This window comes from Prionailurus viverrinus, chromosome X, assembly GCF_022837055.1.
Source record: "Prionailurus viverrinus isolate Anna chromosome X, UM_Priviv_1.0, whole genome shotgun sequence".
Classification (NCBI taxonomy): Eukaryota; Metazoa; Chordata; class Mammalia; order Carnivora; family Felidae; genus Prionailurus; species Prionailurus viverrinus.
In genome coordinates, this window is record NC_062579.1 from 36,933,585 (window position 1) to 36,958,073 (window position 24,489).

General features: G+C 46.8%; 1 long non-coding RNA gene across 1 annotated transcript in view; it reads right to left on the minus strand.

The window, feature by feature from the left end:
- Positions 1-2,242: 2,242 nt before the first annotated feature.
- LOC125157340 (uncharacterized) overlaps positions 2,243-24,489 on the minus strand; it is a 39,780-nt gene continuing 17,533 nt past the window's right edge. The window contains exon 4 of the long non-coding RNA XR_007148944.1: positions 2,243-2,677. This is a non-coding gene — a long non-coding RNA (uncharacterized LOC125157340). The remainder of the gene's footprint in view (positions 2,678-24,489) is intronic.

The window sequence follows — 24,489 nt, forward strand, 5'->3', positions numbered from 1 at the left end:
TAATAAAAGGAGTACAACTCTTCATTCTTCTCGTGAAAAGGGGACGCTCGCCTTTAAACCTTCAGATGAAAAGTTTCTTATTCAAACCATGGATCGAGAAACGGATACCATTCGTTCTCCTGACCAAAAGAAAAAAAAAATCAAAGAGTAGGATTTCTGCTAACCACAGGGGAGAAATGGAAAATAATCCAGGGAACACTAGAGACCGTACTGGCCTTTCCAAAGGACCGGTCACTTACGGCCAGTCACAATCGTGGCAAGTTACCTTTTCAACATTATCGGTCAAGACCTCCTCGAATCGCCCATCAGTTCTGCTGGATTGAAGGCCAAAGCGTCCCTGCTGTGAGCAGGCCACAGGGACCTTGAAAGCCCTCTCCCCTTTTCCTCTCCCTCCACACAGAACCACCTCAAAGCAGATACCCCTCCAGAACCTTCCCTAATTGCTGGCTGCCAGCCACTGCTTGCTCTTGGAGCACTTCCTACACTTACTATATCCTGCTTCTTCACGACCTACCACATACCTCCATCCTCTCTTCCCAAGTAAACGGTACACTCCTTCTAGAAGGTGTGTCTGACTTCAGCCCAGGTCACGATCTCGCGGTGCTGACAGCTCGGAGCCTGGGGCCTGCTTCGGATTCTGTGCCTCCCTCTCTCTCTGCCCCTCCCCTGCTTGTGCTCTCTCTCTCTCTCTCTCTCTCTCTCCCTTTGCCCTTGTCCCCTTCCTCCCTCAAATAAAAAAAAAAAAGAATGCCTCATAAAGGTATCGAAGTAAAATTTAAAAAAAAATCTTCAATCAACCACTCTGCTTTCTTACCACCTCCCCCCTCCTGGCGGGGAGGGGGTGGGGAGGAGAAAGGGAGTGGAGAGGGGAAAAGAACTAAGAGAAAAGGCCAGGGTGGTAAAGGCACAAACTTCATGTTACAGCGAACAGAATCTTTACAACATGCTCCTCATACGGTCTCATTCCCAACGGCTTTTAAAACTGCACTTCCTGGGGCGCCTGGGTGGTGCAGTCGGTTAAGCGGCCGACTTCAGCTCAGGTCATGATCTCGCGGTCCATGAGTTCGAGCCCCGCGTCGGGCTCCAGGCTGACAGCTCAGAGCCTGGAGCCTGTTTCCGATTCTGTGTCTCCCTCTCTCTCTGCCCCTCCCCCGTTCATGCTCTGTCTCTCTCTGTCCCAAAAATAAATAAACGTTGAAAAAAAAATAAAACTGCACTTCCTGAATAATTGATAGAAATTCTGCGACAAGATCCAGAGGGTAGGTTTGGTAACATCTGACAAAATGATGGAAAAGACCGCACCCTACGCTTCCGATCTGTGCGTTTCCTCGCGTGCAGATTTTACCTACAAAGCCTTTGAAAAACAAACACTGAACTACTAATGCAGAAGCATTTGGGGAGAAGTGTTTTTTGTTTTTTGTTTTTTTTACCACATCGGAAAATAAGACGGGCTCATGGATGGCTAGACGAGCAACTAGATGGTTAGGTATTTGAAAAAGCAAGTATCTTAAGATGCTACTAATCCAGGTGGTAGGCATCTATGTGTGCCCACTCCAAAACTCTTTCCGCTTTGCTGTAGACTTGGGAGTTTTTCATAAAAAAAAAAAAAAAAAAAAAAAAAGAAAGAAAAATGTTGGGAGGGGCGCCTGGGTGGCTCAGTGGCTTAGGCCTCCGACTTCAGCTCGGGTCATGATCTCGCAGTTTGTGGGTTCGAGCCCCGCATCGGGCTCTGGGCCGACAGCTCGGAGCCTGGAGCCTGCTTCGGATTCTGTGCCTCCCTCTCTCTCCCTACCCTCCTCTGCTCATGCTCTGTCTCCCTCTTTACCAAAAATAAGTAAACATTTTAAAAAATTAAAAAAAAAATGTTTGGAGGCGAAACCCACACTGTAAACTTATCTTTAGAAGCCGCTTGCCAAAAATCTTTGAAAAGTGTTTTCTTCGGGTCTCCGAACGGTCATCCGTGAGGCAGAAAGTCCTTGCCTCCCTTCCCATCTGCCTCCTAAAAAAAACGATCCCTTGCTATGAGGCACACGGATCTGTCAGGGCCCTCACCGACTCGTGTCTGAAAGTCAGTCAGCTGACTGTCCCTGACACGTGGCAGTTACCTGTGCATCCCAGGAGGCAGGCCAGAGCCAGCTGAAGAACGGTACACCTGGCCCCTCAATCCCCCTCCCCCCTTGCCCCGTTCACCCCATACTCAGCCTCCATTGCTGAAGCGCCTGAGGGTTGGGGATCCCCAGGGAGTCACATTCCAAGCACACAGGCATTTCCCCCAGACACCTCAGGTCTCTCCTTCAAGCTGTTGGGCACGGCCACGGGCAATCCTCCTGCCCTCACCCACCCCACGGCACCCTGCTGGGCTTTCCTGGGAGGAAAAACAGCCGCAGAGCCTGGCAAGGCCCGCCTTAGGGTGGGCCGGGGGTGGGGGCGGCCATTTTCCGGGACAGAATGGAGATCACTCACTCCTGCAGGGAGAAGGAAAAGAGGGGCTCCCACCCTCTGTTGCTCCTCCCTCACCCTTACCCAAGAATAGTCAAGGAAAGGCTCATCTTCACAGCTCATACCTCTGGAAGACAGGACACGGCTGCCATTACGGTTTCTGGAAGGACAAGGAGGCCCGCCACCGTCCACATCAGGCCTCCCCAATCTGCCTCCTCCGTTGGCTCAGAGGAAGACCCTAGGTCAAGAAAAGGCGAGAGTAACGCTACAGGATTCAGTCTCCCAAACCATGTGTTCCGTCTTCAAGTCAAACCTTTTGCCTTTCTGGTGCTCGGGCAACAGACCACGGAGCCTACTGTGTGTGTGTGCTTTCGCTGGAGCCAGAGCTGCTTCAACTCCGAGTCGGGGGCTGGAATCCACAGAGAGGCCCATGCGTGAGAAAACTCCAGAGCCCGGTGAGGAAACCCATTATTCACCCTAATGAGCTCATACGTCATCCATCTTCGCAACTGCTGCAACGGCTGCCTTCCCACCCCGCCCCTTTCCCCTTATCTCTTCCCTCTAGAAGATTCCTTGGAAGGAAGCACAACTTGAGGAGAAAACGTCCATGTTCATCACACGCTCTCCACTGTCCTGCTTCCCAGGCGCACCATCCCCTAAAATGGCCAATCTGAGGGACCTTAATGCTACGAGGGGTGTGTGGGGGGACAGGAGGGAGGTGGGGGGGGGCGGGGGCGGAGTGTGAGCCTGAACCTCTTACACTGGAGTTTTTCAGTTGAGGAAATGCCAAGTTTTGCCAGTATAAAAAGCTGATACAAAACATCACCGGAAGTCTGATCTCTCTCAGCACGAGGGGCTCAGACTGGATTTTTCCACGGTCTCCGTGGTGCGGTTGCTTTCACTCGCAAGAAAAGCTTTCAGAAGAGCACTTTACAAAACAGGATACGCTACCTTCGCGAACAAATGGACACATAAGATGGAGTACAGGCAGGCAACGGAATATTATTCAGCCTTAAAAAAAAAAAAGAAAAGGAGGACGTCCTATCACATGCTACGACCTGGGTGAACCTCGAGGGCATTACGCTAAGTGACATAAGCCAGTCTCAAGAAGGCAAATACGGTGGGATGCCATTTATACAAGGTATCTAAAGGAGTCAAACGCCTGGAAACAGAAGAATGCTGGTTGCCAGGGGCTGGGGGAGGGGCGGGGGAAGCGGGGGGCGGGGCTGTTTAATGGGTACAGACTTTTCGGTTTTACAAGATGAAAAAGTTCTACAGGTCCGTTGCACTACTGTATCGTATACCTTTAAAAATGGCTAAAATGGCACATTTTATGGTATGTGAATTCTTTTTTTTTTTTTACCACGATTAAACACACACACACACATACACACACACACACACACACACACACACACACACTGCCTTCACTGTACGTTTTGGCCATTCTCAATTTCCAATTCAACATTTGGATATTAAAGGGCAGAGCCAAGTATCTCAGTGAGTTCTCTTACTGAAAATGAGAACCCTCGAATTAAAGTGCTTTGAAGATTCTAGAAGAATTACAAAGTACTCGAAACCACTGCTGGCGACAACCTTTGTCATTTGAAGCATGCATGACATTTTCGTAGCAGGAAGGATCCCGACATGCTTCTCGAATGGTATGCGTGGTATGCCGAATTGGCTTCTAAATCATATGGAGCCTTTTAGCGCAAGAAGGGATATATCACAAGACAGCCTTAGAGACGGAACACTGTGGCTATTATCACAAGGGCAGCAAAATGAATAATTCACGCGCAGAGGGAGTGTATAAGGCTTGCGAACAACTGTGACTGGTTCCCTCGCTCCCGGGCCTCTCTTTACTTTCCCATTACTCCCAACACTGATCCGTGACTCATTCTTCCGAAACGTAGAAGTTACTCTATGGAGACAACATTATTCGTAAGGAGCACAGTAACTCTTAAGTTGACAGAGCAAAAAGGCAGGGCGAACTCGCGTCAGCCCGGCTTTCTTTTCGGAAAAGGTTGACCTCAAAGGACACCTACACACTTTCTAAAGCTCGTGACTTCAACTTTCCACGGCTAAGAACGATTACATAAGGGAGCGGACTCGAAATGTCCAAGGCTCGTTCTCCTATAGAGAAATGTAATGAACGTTTCTGTATCTTGGCCTTAGACACTGAAAGACAGGTACTATGGAACTGCATTTCCCAGTAGCTCATGACTCCATGGTCTTGGGGGGGATCTAGGATTCTGAACAAGTCTCCACTAAGTTTCACCACAGGCATCATTCAGGCATGTGAGATCACCAACGAGGTGAAGAAATATATTTGCATAGTTTCTGTGTGATTTACATTAAGGGGCGCCTGGGTGGCTCAGTCGGTTGAGTGTCCGACTTTGGCTCAGGTCGTGATCTCACGGTTCGTGGGTTCAAGCCCCGCGTCGGGCTCTGTGCTGACAGCTCGGGGCCTGGAGCCTGCTTCGGATTCGGTGTCTCCCTCGCTCTCTGCCCCTCCCCCATTTATGGTCTCTCTCAAAAATAAACATTAAAAAAAAAAGGACTCTTTACACGGTATTTGTTGTTCAAGAGGGTCTGAAGTCCCCTTCTTCTCAAAGGTGTTCGTGTTTTAATAGGAAGCATTAAAGATCTCTGACACACCAAAAAAGAAAGCTCTAACGAGAGCACTGGGGAACTCCTGGACGCCAGAGAAGACTTCTCCCAATGGCCAAAGCCTGTCCCTTCCATCCTCAAGGGCAGCCCCAGGCTCTCAACCTCAACCCCGACACCCCAGGTATGAACTGCTTCTCTCTGATCTAGCACAGCGGCCCCATGTGGGCATCAGCCCCCCCCCAAACCAGGCAGGGCGGGCTGCACACATGCTCACGAGGATGGGCATGTGGGATCCTCAGTCCAGGGTTCAAGCTCAGCACAAAAGCAGACGGCAGGGCCTCCTCAAACCAGCCCTCTCTTGTCCCTATCTAAAGACAGAGACGGAAGAGACACCTTTAACAACACTTAGAAGCAGCTGGCCCCTCCAGCTTTCTAGTGACCCAACAGCAACACAGGGCGTCCCTCTAAACAGTTCCAGAATTAGAACCAACATCTGTACCTAGAAGCTGCAAAGAAAGACCAGAAGCTTTGAATGAGTGTCCTCTGGGACAGTATTGAGATCCCACGTGGTCCGAAAGGGGCACACTGTGCACATGAAACCGACTGGTAGAATCAGGGACAATTCCTCCCATTAATGGTCAACATTCCCTACGTGGGGGCAGGGGGGTGGGGAGTCGGGAGTCAACAAAGGGGGTGTGTGCGTGAAGGTAATAACAATTCATTGCTGCAGAAATCACGCGAGTAACCTCAAGCATCAGTTTCCGCACTTCTGACTTGCGGAGAGCTCACAGGTCATCAGGGGGATGTCAGTCACACTTCCACTGTGGGGGGCTGGGGCTCACAGGGCCACTGGGTCTCACTGGGAACTGAGTTAACCCGCCACACCCATATTCTCTTCCCTCCCCATCTGCTCAACCAACAGTGAGCCAAATCCCGCAACGAAACAAAGGGAACAGCAGCAAAGACAAGAGAAGGACAAGGGGTATGACGGTCAACTTTAAACCACACACGGAAGGGACATCTGGGTGGTGCAGTCGGTTAAGCGTCCGACTCGATCTCGGCTCAGGTCATGATCTCACAGTTTGTGAGTTCGAGCCCCGTGTCGGGCTCTGTGCTGACAGCTCAGAGCCCGGAGCCTGCTTCCGATTCCGTGTCTCCCTCTCTCTCTGCCCCTCCCCTGCTCATGCTCTGCCTCTCTCTGTCAAAAATAAAAATACACATCAAAAAAAAAATAAAAATAAAGATTAAAAAAATAGTAAACCACACAGGGAGAGTGCAGATATTTTAAAGAGAAATACTTAGGGGAAGAGAGAGAGAAAGGAGGGAATAAAAAAAAAGAGGACGCACTGTGGCAGTGACTTCACAAAGCACAGAGGATAAACATGGGGACACAAGGGACCTTCTCCTCAACCCAAAGGAGCTGTACCGGTTTTACGACCAACCCAACAGTACCGTCTCCCCTTTTTCATATCCTGCCGTGTGCAGAAGTCCTTTGTAAATTGTATTTAATCAATTAATTTTTTTAAGTAGGCTCCACGCACCACACAGGGCTTGAACTCATGACTGTGAGATCACGACCCGGGATCAAGAGTCAGACGCTCCACTTTCCTTTCTTTTTCTTCCTTTCTTTTTTTTTAAGTAGGTCTTTTGTAAAATTTTACTTTTTTTAAAGATTTTTTTTTCAATGTTTACTTATTTTTGAGAGAGAGAGTGCAAACGGGGGTAGGGAAAGAGGGAGGGCGAAGAGAGGATCTGAAGCGGGCTCTGTGCTGACCGCAGAGAGCCCAGCACAGGGCTTGAACTCACGAACCGTGAGATCATGTGCTAAGCTGAAGTCAGACGCTCAACCAACTGAGCCACCCAGACGCCCCAGGACTTTGTATATTTTAAACGAAGGTTTACATGACACAAGTTTGACTCTTACTATGTCTCTCAGCCCTCAGTGTCAACTACCCTAAGAATGAATGTGTCTGAGGCTGATTAAAAGTCCTAAAAGGATACGCTAAATAATCACTCTCGTATGAGTTATCTCCAATTCCCTTTGCACGGTCATATTTGCCTGGTGAAAGCCAACGCTTCCTTTGTCTACACCATGCCTGTGCCCACTCGGTCAACAGCAGTCACAGAAAAACACACCCCCACCAACTATTCATTTTAATCATGGCCACCGATCTCAAATGGGCCCGGAGTACCTCCCGATTGATAATCGTACCGTCTTGCTGGCCCAATTAGTCTAAGATTCTCCCTAATGACTATTCTACCCCCTCTGCTCTCTCCTCCAATCTCCGATGCCTCTCCCCTATCTTCACTCTCGCCTTCCTATTCCACTGCCACGCCAGGTACAACCATAACAGACTTCCCATAATCCCCCACCGTCACGGAAGTCCTCCTATCTACATCCGTGCCTACAACACTCAGGATGGGCTAAGCTCATGTGGTAGGAACAGCAAAGGATGCTCAATGTCCATAATGGTCCGCTAAGGGTTCTGCTCTATGTGGTCCCTACTCAGGGATGTCGGCTGATGAGAAACCAGTGTTTGGAGTGTTGCTATTGGCCATGGAAGAGGGGGAAATAACTCAGCGATGTTCGCACGGACAATGAAGGGCTAGTGCGCAAATGACGTGTGTCGCTTAGAACGATTCGCTGGCCACAAGCAGTCACGTGACCCCGCCATGCCATCAGGGGCCAGCAAGCACAATCCTCCCATGTGTCCAGAAGGCAGAGAGAGAGCGGACCTTGTCTGACCTTAGTGCTAATGACTTCCAACATGCCTACCTCCCCTACCTTCTTCTTCTATGAACATGCTAACCTCCTGGGTGATGCCTACCCCCTCCTGTACTAGACCCTTCTCGCCTCTGCAGAGACATCAGTTGTTAACTGCCCCCAGTTTCTCTGGTTTCATGAATGTTCCTTCCTCTACTGCTACTCTATCCTCCTTATCCGCATATATACGTGACCAGCACTTGGGTTTCTCCCACCTTAAAAACCAGAGTGGAAACCTTGACCTCGTGCCCCCTTCCAAGGACAGCCCCACTTCTCTGTTCCCGTACTTGCTAATTCCGGATCTCACTCCAATAAAGGATGCCCCCCCCCCTCCGTGCCATCCCTTCGCCAAAAGGATGCCTCTCAAGCTCTACCATGACCTCACATGGCCACAGCCAACGGTCCACCTTTAGTCCCCATCTTACTGAAACACCACTGAACACGCTTTCTGAAACGCTTTTCCCGTGTGACTCCCAAGACACTCAGCTTTCTTGGTTCTCCTCTTAACTTTTCCCGGCCGCAGCTGCTCGGTCTTTTATTGGTTCCTTCTGGGTGCCACGACTGTATCACAAGCAGGGTGTCCCAGGGCTCGGCGCTCAGCTGGCTCCCCCTCTCTCCCACGGCCGCCTCCCTTGGTGGCCTCATGCGAGCTCACGATTTTGAATGCCATCTGTACACTGATGGCTCCCAAATGTCTCGCTTCTGCCCGGACGGTCTTAAACCAAGAGATACTCAGCTACGCAAGCCAGTAGGCAATACCACCACGCGGACGGTGCCTCGGTCCGTTCCAGCTGCCATAACACAAATCCCAAACACAAACATTTGTTTCTCACAGATCGGGAGGCCGAGAAGTCCAAGGCCAGGCAGCGTCTGGTGTGGGCCTGCTTCCTGATAGCGATCTTTTCTCTGTAACCTCACGTGGGGGAAGGGAGGCTCTCTTTTTTTTTTCATGATTTTATTATTTTTTTTTAATTTTATTTTTTATTCTTTTACACTGACATCCAGATTAGTTAGCACCTAGTGCGACCATGATTTCAGGAGTAGATGCCTCAGGGCCCCTTCCCCATTTAGCCCCTCCCCCTCCCGCAGCCCCTCCAACAACCCTCAGTTTGTTCTCCATATTTATGAGTCTCTTCTGTTTTGTCCCCCTCCCTGTTTTTATATTATTTGTGTTTCCTCTCCCTTAGGTTCATCTGTTTTGTCTCTTAAAGTCCTCATATGAGGGAAGTCACAGGACTTTTGTCTTTCTCTGACTAATTTCACTTAGCCTAATACCCTCCAGTTCCATCCACATAGTTGCAAAGGGCAGGGAGGCCCTTTTGTAAGGGCACCGATCCCCTTCATGAGGGCAAAGCCTACATGACCTCATCACCTCCCACCAAAGGTCCTACCTCCTCATACCATCACTTTGGGAGTTAGGATTTTAACGTACGGGGGGTGCCTGGCTGGCTCGGTTGGAAAAACCGCGGCTCTCGATCTCGGGGTCGTGAGTTGGAGCCCCATGTTGGCTGTGGAGATCGCTTAAAGATAAAATATGTAAAGGGGCACCTGGCTGGCTCGGTGGGTTAAGTGTCCAACTTCGGCTCAGGTCACAGTCTCACGGTCTGTGAGTTCGAGCCCCGCGTCGGGCTCTGTGCTGACAGCTCGGAGCCTGGAGCCTGCCTCGGATTCCGTGCCTCCCTCCCTCTCTCTGCCCATCCTCCGCTCACACTTTGTCTCTCTCGCTCTCAAAAAACAACATTAAAAGAAAATTTTTTTTTTTTTTTTTTTTTTTTTTTGGCGCCTGGGTGGCTCAGTCGGTTAAGCGTCCGACTTCGGCTCAGGTCATGATCTCGCGGTTCGTGAGTTCAAGCCCCGCGTCAGGCTCTGTGCTGATGGCTCAGAGCCTGGAGCCTGTTTCTAATTCTGTGTCTCCCTCTCTCTCTGACCCTCCCCCATTCATGTTCTGTCTCTCTCTGTTTCAAAAATAAATAAACGTTAAAAAAAATTAAAAAAAAAAATTTTTTTTTAAGAATTTGAAAACCAGTGGCGACAAAAAGTAAAGCGTCATTAACACGTCTCAGCAAAGGTCACCCAGGGTGCTTTCACACACAACTCCGATCATTTTCTTCAGGCGCAAATCCTCATTTCCACACAAGTTACCATACTGTAGCATAGACAGACATCTACATAGGCGTTTATACATTTAATCGTGCCAAATGCAACTGTATCTGAACAAATGAGGTCCGTAACTTTAAATTCAACGTACTTGACCGTTCTTGTCGTGTGTTTCTGTCTATGAAAAATGCAATAATTGGACTAGGTCATTTGTAATAACTTCCCCCCAGAAAATTCTTATGCGGGAGGAGCATGAGGCCCAGACAGTGCCTAGGATGTGCTTCGAATGGTCTAGGATTACAAAATAGTTTAAAGATGAGGCAAAACACAGGAAGCCCAGCCTGACCCGACCAAATATTAAACTAGGGGTGTGACAAGCTATTTGGTCCTCCACAATCACCGTTAATATGTATTCCCTCTACGTGTAAAGAATGCACCTAAAACCTCAGGAATAAAGACTGAAAAGCAAATCAATATGAAAAACTACAGCAACTTTTACTTTCTGTAACAATGGCCCAGAGAGTCAAGGCCAATACACCCCCTGAAGATAGCAGCCGGGCAAAGTAGAAGAAAACATCCTAAAAGGTACCAAAGAGCTACTAAAATCATGAGAAACCGGGGCGCCTGGGTGGCTCAGCCGGTGGAGCGTCCGACTTCGGCTCAGGTCATGATCTCACGGTCCGTGAGTGCGAGCCCCATATCGGGCTTGTGTTCTCAGCACAGAGCCTGCTGTGGATCCTCTGTCCCCCTCTCTCCGTCCCTCCCCCACTTGCACTCTCTCAAAAATAAAGAAAACGTTAAAGAAAATCGTGAGGAAACCACTGAGTATCAACTGAAAAGGTGGGTGGGAGGACATACATGGGGCTGTTTCGCCCAGATACAGTTCCGTTTGGCAGGATTAAATGTCTAAGTGCCTGTGTAGATGTCAGTCTATGCTACAGTATTGTCACTTGAGTGGAAATGGGGAAGTGTGCCTTAAGAAAATGATCGGAATTACCTGTAATAGCACTCGGGGTGACCTTCGCTGAGGCATGGTAACCGGGCTTTTACATTTTGTAAAGTATTTTTATGCCATCAGCTTTGAAATTCTTTTTTTTTTTTCATGTTTTTTTTTTTGTTTTATTTATTTATTTTTGAGAGAGAGAGAGAGAGAGAGAGAGAGAATGAGCGGGGGAGGGGCAGAGAGAGAGGAAGACAGAATCGGAAGCAGGCTCCTGGCTCGGAGCTGTCAGCACAGAGCCCGATGCGGGGCTCGAACTCACAGACCGCGGGATCATGACCTGAGCCGAAGTCGGCGCTTTACTGACTGAGCCACCCAGGCGCCCCAAGTTTGTTTTTTTTTTTCTGTGAACATAGTCTTCTCCTGTGTAAATACCATTTTTTTTCTTCCATTTTAATCCTTATATCTTTTTCTTGCCTTATTGTCACGGCCAAGACCTCTAGAGCTACGCTGAGTAGAAGAAATGATGGCAGGCTGAGAACACAAGCCCGATATGGGGCTCGAACCCACGAACCGTGAGATCATGACCGGAGCCGAAGTCGGACGCTTCACCGAGTGAGCCGCCCAGGCGCCCCGGCTTTCAAATTCTTAATAAGTTGTCCATTTGGATTTGAGAGAGATGCTATTTCTTGCCACGAAACTAACCTTGTCATGTTGCTGGGAAGTAAAAAAAAAAATATGAAACAAACGTGAAAACATGGCTGTATTTGCGGATTCCCCAGGAACATGAGAGGATGAAGGTTATTTCTGATGGCCTCTGGGGGAGAAAAAAAACAGAAGTTGGGGCCCACAGAGACCACCTCATTTGGGGATAGAAAAAGCAAAGTGAACAGAAAGTCAGCAGCCCTCATATGCACTTACAGCCAGTGGCTCAGATGACTTAGCTTAATGAGAGGATTCCAGAAAGCTAGTACTTCGGGCATCCGACAGAAGAAAACAAAAACATTCTCTAGAGGCATAAGGCATCTTAGCCCTTCAAACACAGCATCCGAACATAACCAAAGACAACCATTTATGCAGGAAGGAAAGCAATCGTGAGCGAGAAAACACAGAAACAAGACACAACAGAACAAAACAACGGGACTCCAAATACCAGAAACTGTGAGAATCGGACGGGAAAATAACTATGCTTAACACACTCACGGGGCTAAAAGCCAAACTTAAAAACTTCAGTAAGGTTGGAGCACTTGGCTGGCTCAGCCGGTGAGGCATGGGACTCTTGATCTTGGGGTTGTGAGTTCGAGCCCCACGCTGGGTGTAGACAGACGTTACTCACGAGCAAAATCTTTAAAAAAAAAAAAACAATTCAGTAGGGAACTGGAAACTTTTTTTTTGTAAAGACACGAGTTTGAAAAAAAAGAAAATACCAGTTCTACGTGTGAAATTCAATGTTTTCTAAATTAGAAACTCAACAGATGAAGAAAGAATGACTGAGCCGAAAGCAAAGTTGGGGGGAAAGAAAGTATTCAGAATAAATGACAGAGGCATAAGGGAATGGCTAAAGGAATGGTGTCAAAGTGAGACTGTACCAGTTCTGGGCTTAGGTCTTAAGAAAGCCTGACCGCTTTCATTTTTCTGGAAGCCCTTTTAGGAGCCCTGGGTCACCATGTAAAAAAGCCTAACTGTCCCACTGGACAGACCACATGAAGAAGCCATGATGAGAGGCCAACAGAAGACATAGTCCTGACACGAAGATGTCCTGTCAGCACTGCTGACATCAGCCTTCCCAGCTGTCCCCATCAAGGGCACCACACAAGTGAGTGAAGGCAGTTTCAATGCTAAAGCCCCAGATGCCTTCTGTTTGCAGTCTCATGACAGATCCCAAGCAAGAACCGCAGAAGAATCATCCAACTGAGCCCTAGTCTACTCACAAATCCTTTTTTTTTTTTTGAGAGAGAGAGAGAGAGAGAGAGCAAGCAGGGGACAGGGGCAGAGGGGAAAGAGAGAGAATCTTAAGCAGGATTCACACCCAGCATGAGCCCAATGAGGGGCTCAATCCCACGACCTTGGGACCGTGACCTGAGCTTAAATCAAGAGTCGGACGCTCAACCAACTGAGCCACCCAGGCGCCCCTACAGAATCTTAAATAATGAAACGCATGCTGTTGTAAGCCACTGATTGTTAGAGTGGCTTGTGTGCAATAACAGATAACCAACACGAAAGGACATAGAGAAAATACCCTAAAATAATTAACACATATTTAATTAACATGTGAGAAAATGGGCTAGAAACAATATAGAAAGAGAACAGTGGAGAAGTTTCCAAAATTCACTCAAGATTCCACTCTCAGATTCAAGAAGCCCTAATAAACCCGAGAAGGGCAAATGAAATCTGTGCGTTAAGCACAACACGATAAAAATGCAGAAAACCAAAGAAGCAATTAAAATCTTAAAAGTAGCCTGAGAGAAGAGGCAAATCACATTCAAAGTGGCAATAATTAGGGGCGCCTGGCTGGCTCAGTCAGTGGAGCGTGTGACTCTTGAGCTCAGGGCTGTGAGTTCGAGCCCACGTGGGGGGTAGAGGCTACTTAAAAGTAAACTCTTTTAAAAAGGTGGGGGCAATAATTAAACTGACAACTGATTGTCCACAAGGAAAGAATTACTGGAGTCAGAAGGCAATGGAATGGTATCTTCAAAGAGCTCAAATGAATTATTTGCCAAATGGGAATTCTATACGCAGTGAACATATCAATCAAGAACGAAGGTGGGGGGGGGGGGCGCCTGGCTGGCTCAGTCAGTAGAGCAGGCGACTCTCAATCTTGGGGTTGTAGGTATGAGCCCCACACCGGCGGTAAGGTTACTTACAAAAAGAAAATCTTCAAACAATATACCAGGCACATCAAATCCATATTATGTATATAAGCCTAACACTTAACTGGTAAAAGATAAAAAGCACTTCCTTTTAGAAAAGGGAATGAGACGGGAGGTCTGCCATCATTTCTTCTACTCAGCGTAGCACTAGAGGTCTTGGCCATGACAATAAGGCAAGAAAAATATATAAGGATTAACGTGGAAGAAAAAAAATGCATTTACACATGAGAAGACTATGTTCACAGGGAAAAAAAAAACTCAGGGCACCTGGGTGGCTCACTCAGTAAAGCGCCGACTTCGGCTCAGGTCATGATCCCTCGGTCTGTGAGTTCGAGCCCCGCGTTGGGCTCTGTGCTGACAGCTCGGAGCCAGGAGCCTGCTTCCGATTCTGTGTCTCCCTCTCTCTGTCCCCTCTCCCACTCACACTCTGTCTATCTCTCAAAAATAAATAAAGCATTTAAAAAAAACATCAAAGACCTCACAATTATTACAATTTTAAAGGACTTTCGTTTAATGTTTATTTTTGAGAGAGAGGAAGAGTGCGCGAGTGAGGGAGGGGCAGAGAGAGAAGGAGGCAGAAGATCCCAAGCAGGCTCTGCGCTGACAGCAGCGAGCCTGAGGCGGGGCTTGAACTCATGAACAGCAAGATCATGACCTCAGCCGATGTCGGACACAACCAACTGAGCCTCCCCGGTGCCCCTTCCAGGGTTTTTATTAGCGAAGACTGCTGACCGTATCCAAGCTCCAAAATAAAATGTATTTTCATACACTAGCCATTCTTAGAAATAAGCTTTTGACAAATACGCCATTTCGATCACATCAAAATATAACAAGTACGTGGAAATAAGTTTAACAAAATATGTGCAGGATAAAGCCACATGTATTAATCTATTCACATAAAGGTCAGAAACAGGCAGAACTACATAATTCAGAGATAAATACACAGGTCGCAAAATTAAAATGCAAAACAAGGCAGGGATTTGCATAAAGTCGGGATTTCTCCGGAAGAAAGGCATAATGAGTGGAGGTGGAAAAGGGTTTCCAGGTTCCATTTCTTGGCCTTGGTGGTGGTTAGATGGGGGTTTGTTTACAGCCTCTTTCAGCGGCACACTGTTTCCACTGCACTCCTGCATGTATATTGTGTTTCATACACATGCACGCGTACTTAAAAGGTTTTGACAAATCCCCAAAGAACCAGCTACAAAACCGGGGGAAAGGGCAGATCCGTATGGCAAACGGCTCTTTGAGACATAAGGCTAAACTAATTTGGAACTCTGAACTAATTTGGAACGTTGAAGAAACACGTTGAGTGGAACGTCGTTATTTTTTAAGAAACAGATGACGGTGGGGGTGCGGGGGGACGGGGCGGGGGGGGGGGGGTACTGGCGCCTAGGTGGCTCGGTCGGTTGAGCATCCAACTCTTGGTTTCGGCTCAGGTCACGAGCTCACGGTTCATGAGTTTGAGCCCCGAGCCGGGCTCTGCATTGTCAGAGCAGAGCCTGCTCCAGACTCTCTCTGTCCCTCTCCCCACTCCCCTGTCTCGCAAGCGCTCAAAATAAATTAAATAAACATTAAAAAGAAAAAAAAAGAGGACTAACAGGAAGAAAGACAGTCTCTTTACCAAGACAGGTAAAAGCACAGGTTTTAGAGTCCCAAAACCTTAAGTTTCAATCTTACTTTTACCACATAGTGGCATGGCATTCTTGAAAGTTGGGGGATTTTTGTTTGTTTGTTTGTCTTTTGCTTTTTTTTTTTTTTTTTTTTTTTTTTTAGCAAAGTCTAGTTTCCTGTCCTGCAAAATAATTCCACTTACCTCATGAGGATTAGAGAGAAAATATCTGCAGGGTCTTGTCACGTAATAGAAGGTCAGGAAATGAAAATTTTGTAATTATCTCAGCTGCGTCCCCACTATTATTTTTTTTTAATTTTTTTTAACGTTTATTTATTTTTGAGACAGAGAGAGACAGAGTATGAATGGGGGAGGGGCAGAGGGAGGGAAGCACAGAATCTGAAACAGGCTCCAGGCTCCGAGCTGTCAGCACAGAGCCCGACGCGGGGCTCGAACTCACGGACCGCGAGATCGTGACCTGAGCCGAAGTCGGCCGCTTAACTGACTGAGCCACCCAGGCGCCCCGCGTCCCCACTATTCTTAACAAGCGTATGGTCTTGAACTGACACACAGTTCCGAGCAAAGGGCTTACCAGCCCTTCAGTTAATAAAACTCGATCATCAGGAGGTACCTCACTTGAAATCGACAAGTGCAGGTGACAAGCTGTACAGGACTGTCGTTAATTTCATTTACTACATTCCATAAACACGGGTTTAGCAGGCAACTCCCAACAGTTCTTTTTCTTAAAAGAGTTCTAAGAACCCCTTTGACATATACTTAGATGGCCACAGTATAACCTGAAAGCATGAAGGACATACATAGCCCTCCATCGACAATGAGCCTTTATGCGCATTAGCCCAAACGTGTTCAAGTACACAAGTATTCGCCATGGGAGCCTGAGTGGCCCATGCGCGCTCTCCTCCCCTCGTTCCACCTTATTCCTACGCGCTTGCTTGAGCAAGGCCACGGGAGATCCACTCACCCTGTGAGAAAACAGTGTGATGAACTCGGGAGCGACTGGGTGGCTCCGTGGGTTAAGCGTCCAAGTTCGGCTCAGGTCACCATCTCACGGTTTGTGGGTTTGAGCCCCGCGTCGGGCTGTGTGCTGACAGCTCAGAGCCTAGACCTTGCTTCGGATTCTCTGTCTCCCTCTCTCTCTCGCTCTGTCTGTCCCTCCCCACTTGTTCACACCCACACACTCACTCTCTCTCTTTCAAAAATAAATTAAATAAACATTTTAAAAAAGAAGTGAATCAGAACTGTGAGGTATGACACAGGTATCTATAGTTTGTAAAACCTTCTCCTGGCGATTCTAACGAGCCGCGAGGGTGGAGACCACCACGGTAAGAGAAATGCCAGCAAAGAAACATAATTGTCAGTCCTTCACAGTCAAAACAATGGCTATAAGAGATCCAGGCTGTATGTAAAGAATTTCATGATCAAGAGGTATTTGATACAACGGAATTAAAGGAGACACACACGTAGCTTCTCCAGAACCCTGCATTTCGTATGAGGAGCAGCTTTTGCCAATGTCATGCTAAGAACAGAAAAAAGGAACGCCACTGCTTTCTCTCGGGGCTTTGTGCTTTCTCTTGTGGTTTTATCCATGCTAAGTAGTGCATTAGAAAGTCGCTCACCATGTAACGCTTTCAATTAGTCCGTATCAAAAAGAAAAGCATCCTTACTAAAAAGTGGGGGGGGGGGGAGGGGGCGGGGCAGAAGCGTGACTTTGGTTTTTCCGGACTGTCCATTTAGGGGAACGTGTATTTCCACCCATGCTCCAGGGATTCCGGGTTTATTTTCCAAATTTCTCCTATAGAAATCAGGCGTTACTGTAGTAATATTTACCCACCCTGGTATCATTTCCCGCTTGCTTACTCTAGGGCTTTTGCACATAGCAACCACCCAAACCCTTGCTGCCGGCTGCTCGCAGAACTCAGATCCCTGGCAACATTCAGAAATGAACAGATCTTTAAACTAGGGGAACATTTAGCTGAACACCATAGTTTGAACTGTCTCGAAAGGGCTGTTTGTGCTGAATCCATCCCAGATCTGTCAATTCTTGTAAGTAGCACATCTCTATCTTCATGCAGGTGGACGAGTGGAAAGCTAGAGCAGGATAAGCCGGCTCCTAAGTTTACTCGTTACTACTGTATTTTGCAGTTAAAGACATTAATTCCCAGCATGTATATGTATATATGTATATATATGTGTGTGTGTATATATATATACGTGTATATATACATATATACACACATATATATACACACACGCATATATATGCGTGTGTGTATATGTGCGCATATATGCATATGCATATATACGCACATATACACATATAAGCATATGCACATATATATATGCATATGCATATATACGCACATATACACATATATTATAAGCATACATATATGCATATATGTATATATGTATACATATGTATGTGCACATACACATATATGCATATATATACATGTATATATAGCTAAACAATCGTTTAGTACACATGTATTTCTCCCCCCTGACAATAGTTCCAAATAAATGGTATCTTTATGCAGATTTTGAGAAGGGTCCTAGTCTTTAGGTAAGAACGGAGCAGTTACCGTGGTAGCTATTTGAATCAGTGGAGTTATCAGTGGACCGCTATTCTCTGCCAACATGTTTTCCCTAGAAGTAACTTCAGTGGAAGGTAAGACAACGGATGGGATTCTTCGCATAAAGGTCCTCTCGTGTGCGGACTCAAAAGTGAGTGGTCGATTAACACCTCCCTGAGGAAAATTCATCACAGTTGGGATGGGGTCCAGACACAGAAAGTGCCTGTATAGGGAAAAATCACAACCTCTTCTCTGAAACTTTTGGTAACGAGGCTCACCAGAAATGCGAATTAGTTACACAATACACGTGCACACACTCATAATACGTGGATATGCATACAAGTATGTGTATATGTGTATATATATATAATTCTAATATATTAATATATTAATTTTAATATAATTTATATAATTATATATATATATATTACATATATCTAGGGGCTCCTGGTTAGCTCAGTTGGTAAAGCATCCAACTCTTGATCCCAGGGTCGTGAGTTCAAGCCCCACGTTGGGAATGGAACCTACTTAAAAAAAATAAAAATAGGGGTGCCTGGGTGGCTCAGTCGGTTAAGCGTCCGACTTCGGCTCATGTCATGATCTCACAGCCCATGAGTTCGAGCCCCGTGTCGGGCTCTGTGCTGATAAGTCAGAGCCTGCAGCCTGCTTCAGATTCTCTGTCTCCCTCTATATCTGCCCCTCCCCCGTTCATGCTTGTCTCTCTCTGTCTCAAAAATAAACACTAAAAAATAAATAATTTATATATAATTTATGTATAATTATGCATACACATAATACTATAATTATTTATATACATCATTTTAAAATATATACCCACAACCATACAAAACAAAGCGTGAATAATACTGAATTAGCTAAAATCAAGACTGAATCCCCAAAACATCCCCCATGAGTCAGGTCTTTATTCTTTTTCCTAATGTTTACTCTAAGCCCATTTAGAAGTAGGAGGAAAAGGGTTGAAAATCACAATAGGGGAGTTTTTCCAAATCGGATCCACCAGCAGGCTGTCTCTGTCTAGTGACTCACGATCTCTTAGGTGTATGATGGGTTTGGGATGAGTCACACCGGGGCTGACTCACTTTCCTCCATGACTAACCTGTGCGGGAGTTTGTCAGTGAAGGACCCACAGCCCACCACAAGGCGGCACCCTAGGGAAGGAAGAGCCTAAGGTTTCTGGGTTCCAAGAGAAAAATAGCCTTTGGGTTGCAAGAAGCAAGTAGCACGCAGCGGGGAAATACAGAATACACAGCTCGCTGATGAATTCTTGCATTTGTGTAATGAAGTCAGCATCTGAGGACAGCATTATCTTCAGTTCTTTGAAAAGGACTGGTTGAGAGACTTAAAAGGAAACAGGTCCAAAAAGTGGCGAGGTTAATTTCACCCGTGGTCAGGGCCCAAACACGAACATATAATTTGGAAGAAGAAAAATAAAAACCTATTCAACGTTAGCCTGACTCCTCGGTTCTATTTAAAAGGAAAAAAGAGGGGCGCCTGGGTGGCTCCGTCGGTTGAGCGTCCAACTTCGGCTCGGGTCATGATCTCACGGTCCGTGAGTTCGAGCCCCGCCTCGGGCTCTGGGCTGATGGCTCAGAGCCTGGAGCCTGCTTCCGATTCTGTGTCTCCCTCTCTCTCTGCCCCCTCCCTGCTCATGCTCTGTCTCTGTCTCAAAAATAAATTAAAAAAAGAATTAAGAAAAGGAAAAAAGAAAAACGGGGCAGCTGGGTGGCTCAGTCGGTTGAGCGCCTGACTCTTGATTTCAGCTCAGGTCATGATCTCACGGGTTCGTGAGCACGAATCCCGAGTTGGGCTCCACACTGACAGCCCAGAGACAGCTTGGGATCCTCTCTCTCCCCCTCCCTCTCTCTCTGCCCCTCCCCCGTCAATAAATAAACATTTAAAGAAAAGAGACTTACTTAAAAAAAAAAAAACAACGTTCTTCAGACACAAGAATTTCACACACATACAAAAAGTTATCCTTCATTAGTTGATACAAACTTTCTGTAAAGGGCCAGAGAGTAAATAGCTTATAAGCTTTGCAGGCCATACATGGTCTCTGTTACTCTGTCACTGTACTATGAAATCAGCCATAGGCGATTGAGTAACTTAACGGGTAGGACTGTGTTCCAATAAAACTTTACTTAAACCACAGGTACAGATATGGCCCACGGGCTGTCATTTGCCATAAAACCAGGCAAAAACCTTACACTGGTGGGGCATCTGAGAGTGTCAAGGATTTTTCATAAATTTTTTTAAGTTTATTTATTTTTGAGAGACAGAGAGAGAGAGTGAGCAAGGGAGGGGCAGAGAGAGAGGGAGACACAGAATCGGAAGCAGGTGCCAGGCTCTGAGCCGTCTGCACAGAGCCCGACACGGGGCTCAAACTCACGGACTGTGAGATCATGACCCGAGCTGAAGTCGGATGCTCAACCGACTGAGCCGCCCAGGGACCCCAAGTGTGTAAAGGAGTTTTAAACAAACCCTACTTCATTCAGTGTCCACACCCTCCCTGCAGTGAATCAGGTTCTCTTGACATACAATCTACACATTAAAAAACTCAAAAACAAGATTACTATCATATAGCAGGGTCAGATAAGAACAGATTCTTTAGTTCAAGAATTATCATTTTGTTCCAAAGATTCCGAACATTACACGTTAGATTACTTCTAATACTGTTCAAGTTCAATCCTATAAAATCTAAGTAAGATTTCTAAAATTCAAATAAGCCAAACCAAAGGTCATGGGCCAAAAGGTCATCATTGAAATTAAACCGTCTAGATAAAATAACTGTTTTTCCTAGAAGCTGGAAAAGAGAAAAACAATCCAAAATGATTACTGTTCTAACTATGCCCATTTTAAATTATATACCCTAAAATAGGTTTTTAAAAAATTTTACCTAAATATTGTTGATCGTTTTTCATTATGGTCCAATTGAAAGGCAAATCATAATTCACAAAGAAAACTTTTGCAACTGTGTTTCTGTTCATTTTTTTTAATGCTTATTTACTTTTGAGAGAGAGAGAGAGAGAGAGAGAGAGAGAGAGAGAGCATGAGCAGGGCAGGGGCAGAGAGAGAGGGAGACACAGAATCTGAAGCAGGTTCCAGGCTGTCAGCGCAGAGCCCGACGTGGGGCTCAAACCCACGAGCCTGAGATCACGATCTGAGCCGAAGTCGGATGCTTAACCGACCGAGCCACCCAAGCGCCCCTGACACCGTGTTTCTAAGGACAATCCGCATCAGTGTTGTTCACGTTTTAATGTACATAACGAATCTCAGGTGCGGGATGTCGCTGGCCCTTGGACCACCCTTTAAGTAACAAAGAACACATAATCACCTTGGAAATGGAACGGAGGCAGGAATTTTAAGTTAGCTCCCCGGGGATGATGCACTTGGTAAAGGGACTTAAGGAGAATAATCCAGAAATTATGCCCATCTTTTCTTTTATGCCTACAAAATCCTCCGCATTGTGTGCGTTTGAGTCAAAACCAGTCAAAACCCAGGAAAGTCAAGTTCCATCCAAACAGCACATTCGGTACCATGGAAAAATTTCGTCAAAGGGAACATTTGCTGGCAGCCTTTTTACGTGTCAGGCAGGCGCAACATGCTTTGAATACGTCATTTCTCTTCATTATTCCATTTCACGGGAGACATCTGAAGACACGGCCTCTGCTCAAGGTCAGAACCTGAATTCGAAATCCATCGGCCTGCCTCCACCTGTCTACTTTTTATGTTCTACATCTCACCATCGCATTCCCTTCCAGGAGGTCGAGGGGCTCGTGACTCCCAACGGTTTTTCCCTCTGTATCACAGCATTAGTCACCCTTTCAATTGTCATGGGGGAAAAGTACAAGTCCCCACTTAACTTGACTTTGGGTTCGGCCCTATGACACACGTTGACTAATGCGAGCAGACACGGCATCGTGCTTTTGGGTTGTGCTCCTGGCAGAAGCTGTTCTTTCAGCATTATTTGTAAGAATACAAAAAAAAAAAATTGGAAACGACCTACGGTCCATTAAACATAATCATTATCAGAGACGCATGATATGGAAGGATGCATGATGTAAAACAAACAAACAAAAAAAACAAAAAACAAAACCCACAAAACCACGCCTGCGGCTGTGGGTCCACCGCAACAGACACACGCACAGGGGGAAGACAGACAGAAAGGAAACTGACCAAAATATAATCAAGATTTTGTTCGACTTCCGGTTAACGGTCTGTCCTCTGTTTTCCACAGGTCTGTTCCCGTGTCAGACGGCTTCAATAAACTGCCAATGAAATCTCCAACTTTCACATTTCAACGCGAGACTTCATTTTTAATGGGGTTTACTCGGTTAAGCCTCTGACTCCTGCTTTCAGCTCAGGTCACATCTCATGATCGTTTCATGAGACGGAGCCCCGAGTCGGGCTCAGCTCTGACAGCACAGAGCCTGCTTGGGATTCTCTTTCTTTCTCTCTCTCTCTCTCTCTTCCCCTCCCCCACTCGTTCGCGCACTCTCTTCTCCCTCTCTCTCTCTCAAAAATAAACTTTACTGGCAGCCTGGGCGGCTCGGTCGGTTGAGCGTCCGACTTCAGGTCAGGTCGTGATCCCACGTTGCGTGAGTTCGAGCCCCACACCGGGCTCAGTGCTGTCAGCGCAGAGCCCGCTTCGGGTCCTCTCTCCCCCTCTCTCTCTCCCCCTCCCCCTCTCATGCTCTCTCTCACAAAAAGAAAAAAAAAAGCATTTTTAAATACATAAATAAGGGGCGCTTGGGTGGCTCAGTCGCTTGAGCGGCCAAACTTCAGCTCAGGTCATGATCTCGCAGGCCGTGAGTTCGAGCCCCGCGTCGGGCTCTGTGCTGATGGCTCGGAGCCTGGAGCCTGTTTCAGATTCTGTGTCTCCCTCTCTCTGACTCTCCCCCGTTCATGCTCTGTCTCTCTGTGTCTCAAAAAGAAATAAACGTTAAAAAAAAAAATTAAAAAAATAAATAAATAAATGCAAGTTAGGGGAAGACGAGAAAGCAGAATCTCAAGGTTTGAAAGCCAAGAAAAACCTCTTGGGATCCTTGGCCAAAAGTGCCGAAGTCACTGCACAGATCTGGGTTTAAACAGGTAACAGTCAGTCTCAGTTGTGGTTTTACCTTGAAGCGGCTCAGTCACCTTCGGTAAGTCAGTTACACTTCTTCAAGGGCATCTTTCAAAGAGGGGGACTTGCTAAAATCATCCCACTGCCCCCTCCAAGCTCTACATTTCAATGGTTTCAAGCAGAGAGCTTATACTTTTGCTCGTGGTTCACCTACCCACCCCCTCCTCGCTCCCTGGCACCCCCCCCCCGAAAAAAACTGAAGTGGGAACAAAAGTCAAGGTGCCTGTAATTTAAATACCCTTGGGCTGATTTCACATCTCGCTTTTAATAGTGACAGCCACAACAAACAGATGGTTACTGCCGACACGGGATGTGTCATTACAGCCCTAATGATAATTGATGTTTTTACAGCTCTTTACTGTTTATAAAGCACCTTCACATAGGAAACTATCTCTTTGCAGGTGACACGATTATGTAAATAGAAAATTCTGGGGCTCCTGGGTGGCTCAGCCGGTTAAGGGTCCGACTCCGGCTCAGGGCATGATCTCGTGGTTCGTGAGTTCGAGCCCCGCATCGGGCCCTGTGCTGACAGTTCGGAGCTCGGAGCCTGAAGCCTGCTTCGGATTCTGGGTCTCCTTCTCTCTTTCTGCCCCTCCCCCGCGCTCTCTCTCTCTCAAAACTAAATAAACATTAAAAAAAAATTTAAATATATAGTGTTGGGGCGCCTGGGTGGCTCAGTTGGTTAAGCATCCAACTCTCCATTTCAGCTCAGGTCATGATCTCAAAGTTTCTGAGTTCGAGCCCCGCATCAGGCTCTGTGCTGGGTCAGTGCAGAGCCCGCTTGGAATTCTCTCCCTCTCTCTCTCCCCTTCCCCCACTCGTGCACGCACGCGCGTGAGCTCTCTCTTGCTCTCTGTCTCGAAGATAAATCAATAAAACTTAAAAAAAAAAAAATAGTTTCTTGACCCTGACACACAGCATCTGGGATTCCCCACTTGGTGTCACACAAACACAGAAAATGTGTGAGTCAAAAGAAATTTGCAGAGTTTGATCCTTTCAATCGATTGAAATTCAAGGACAACCTTAATTTCCAAGCGATGGATGACTGGAATCCAAAGGGCAGAGATGGAAAGGACTGGGGTTCAACTGTTCCAATGTCCAAACATTCTCAGGAGGTGAAAACAGAGGCCTCCCCCTGGGACAAGTACTAGAACTCCGGGCTCCGGCCAGGCCTGGGGGCTCTCGGCGCTGGCCGGGTCTTACCCAGCTTCTAAGAAAAGTTAACAACAGAAACTCCTCCTTAACACTGAAATGGTTCCAATTTAAATAATTTGAGGGGCTCCGTTCTCTCCTTTCTACATGTGCAAACCATATGGATGCTGCCTGCTAATGGTCCTCGAATTCTCTGGAACAAATTCTCCCCCACAAATGGCAGGCTTTGGAATGAGTCATGCCTCGTTTTAGGACAAAAGAGAAGTAAATG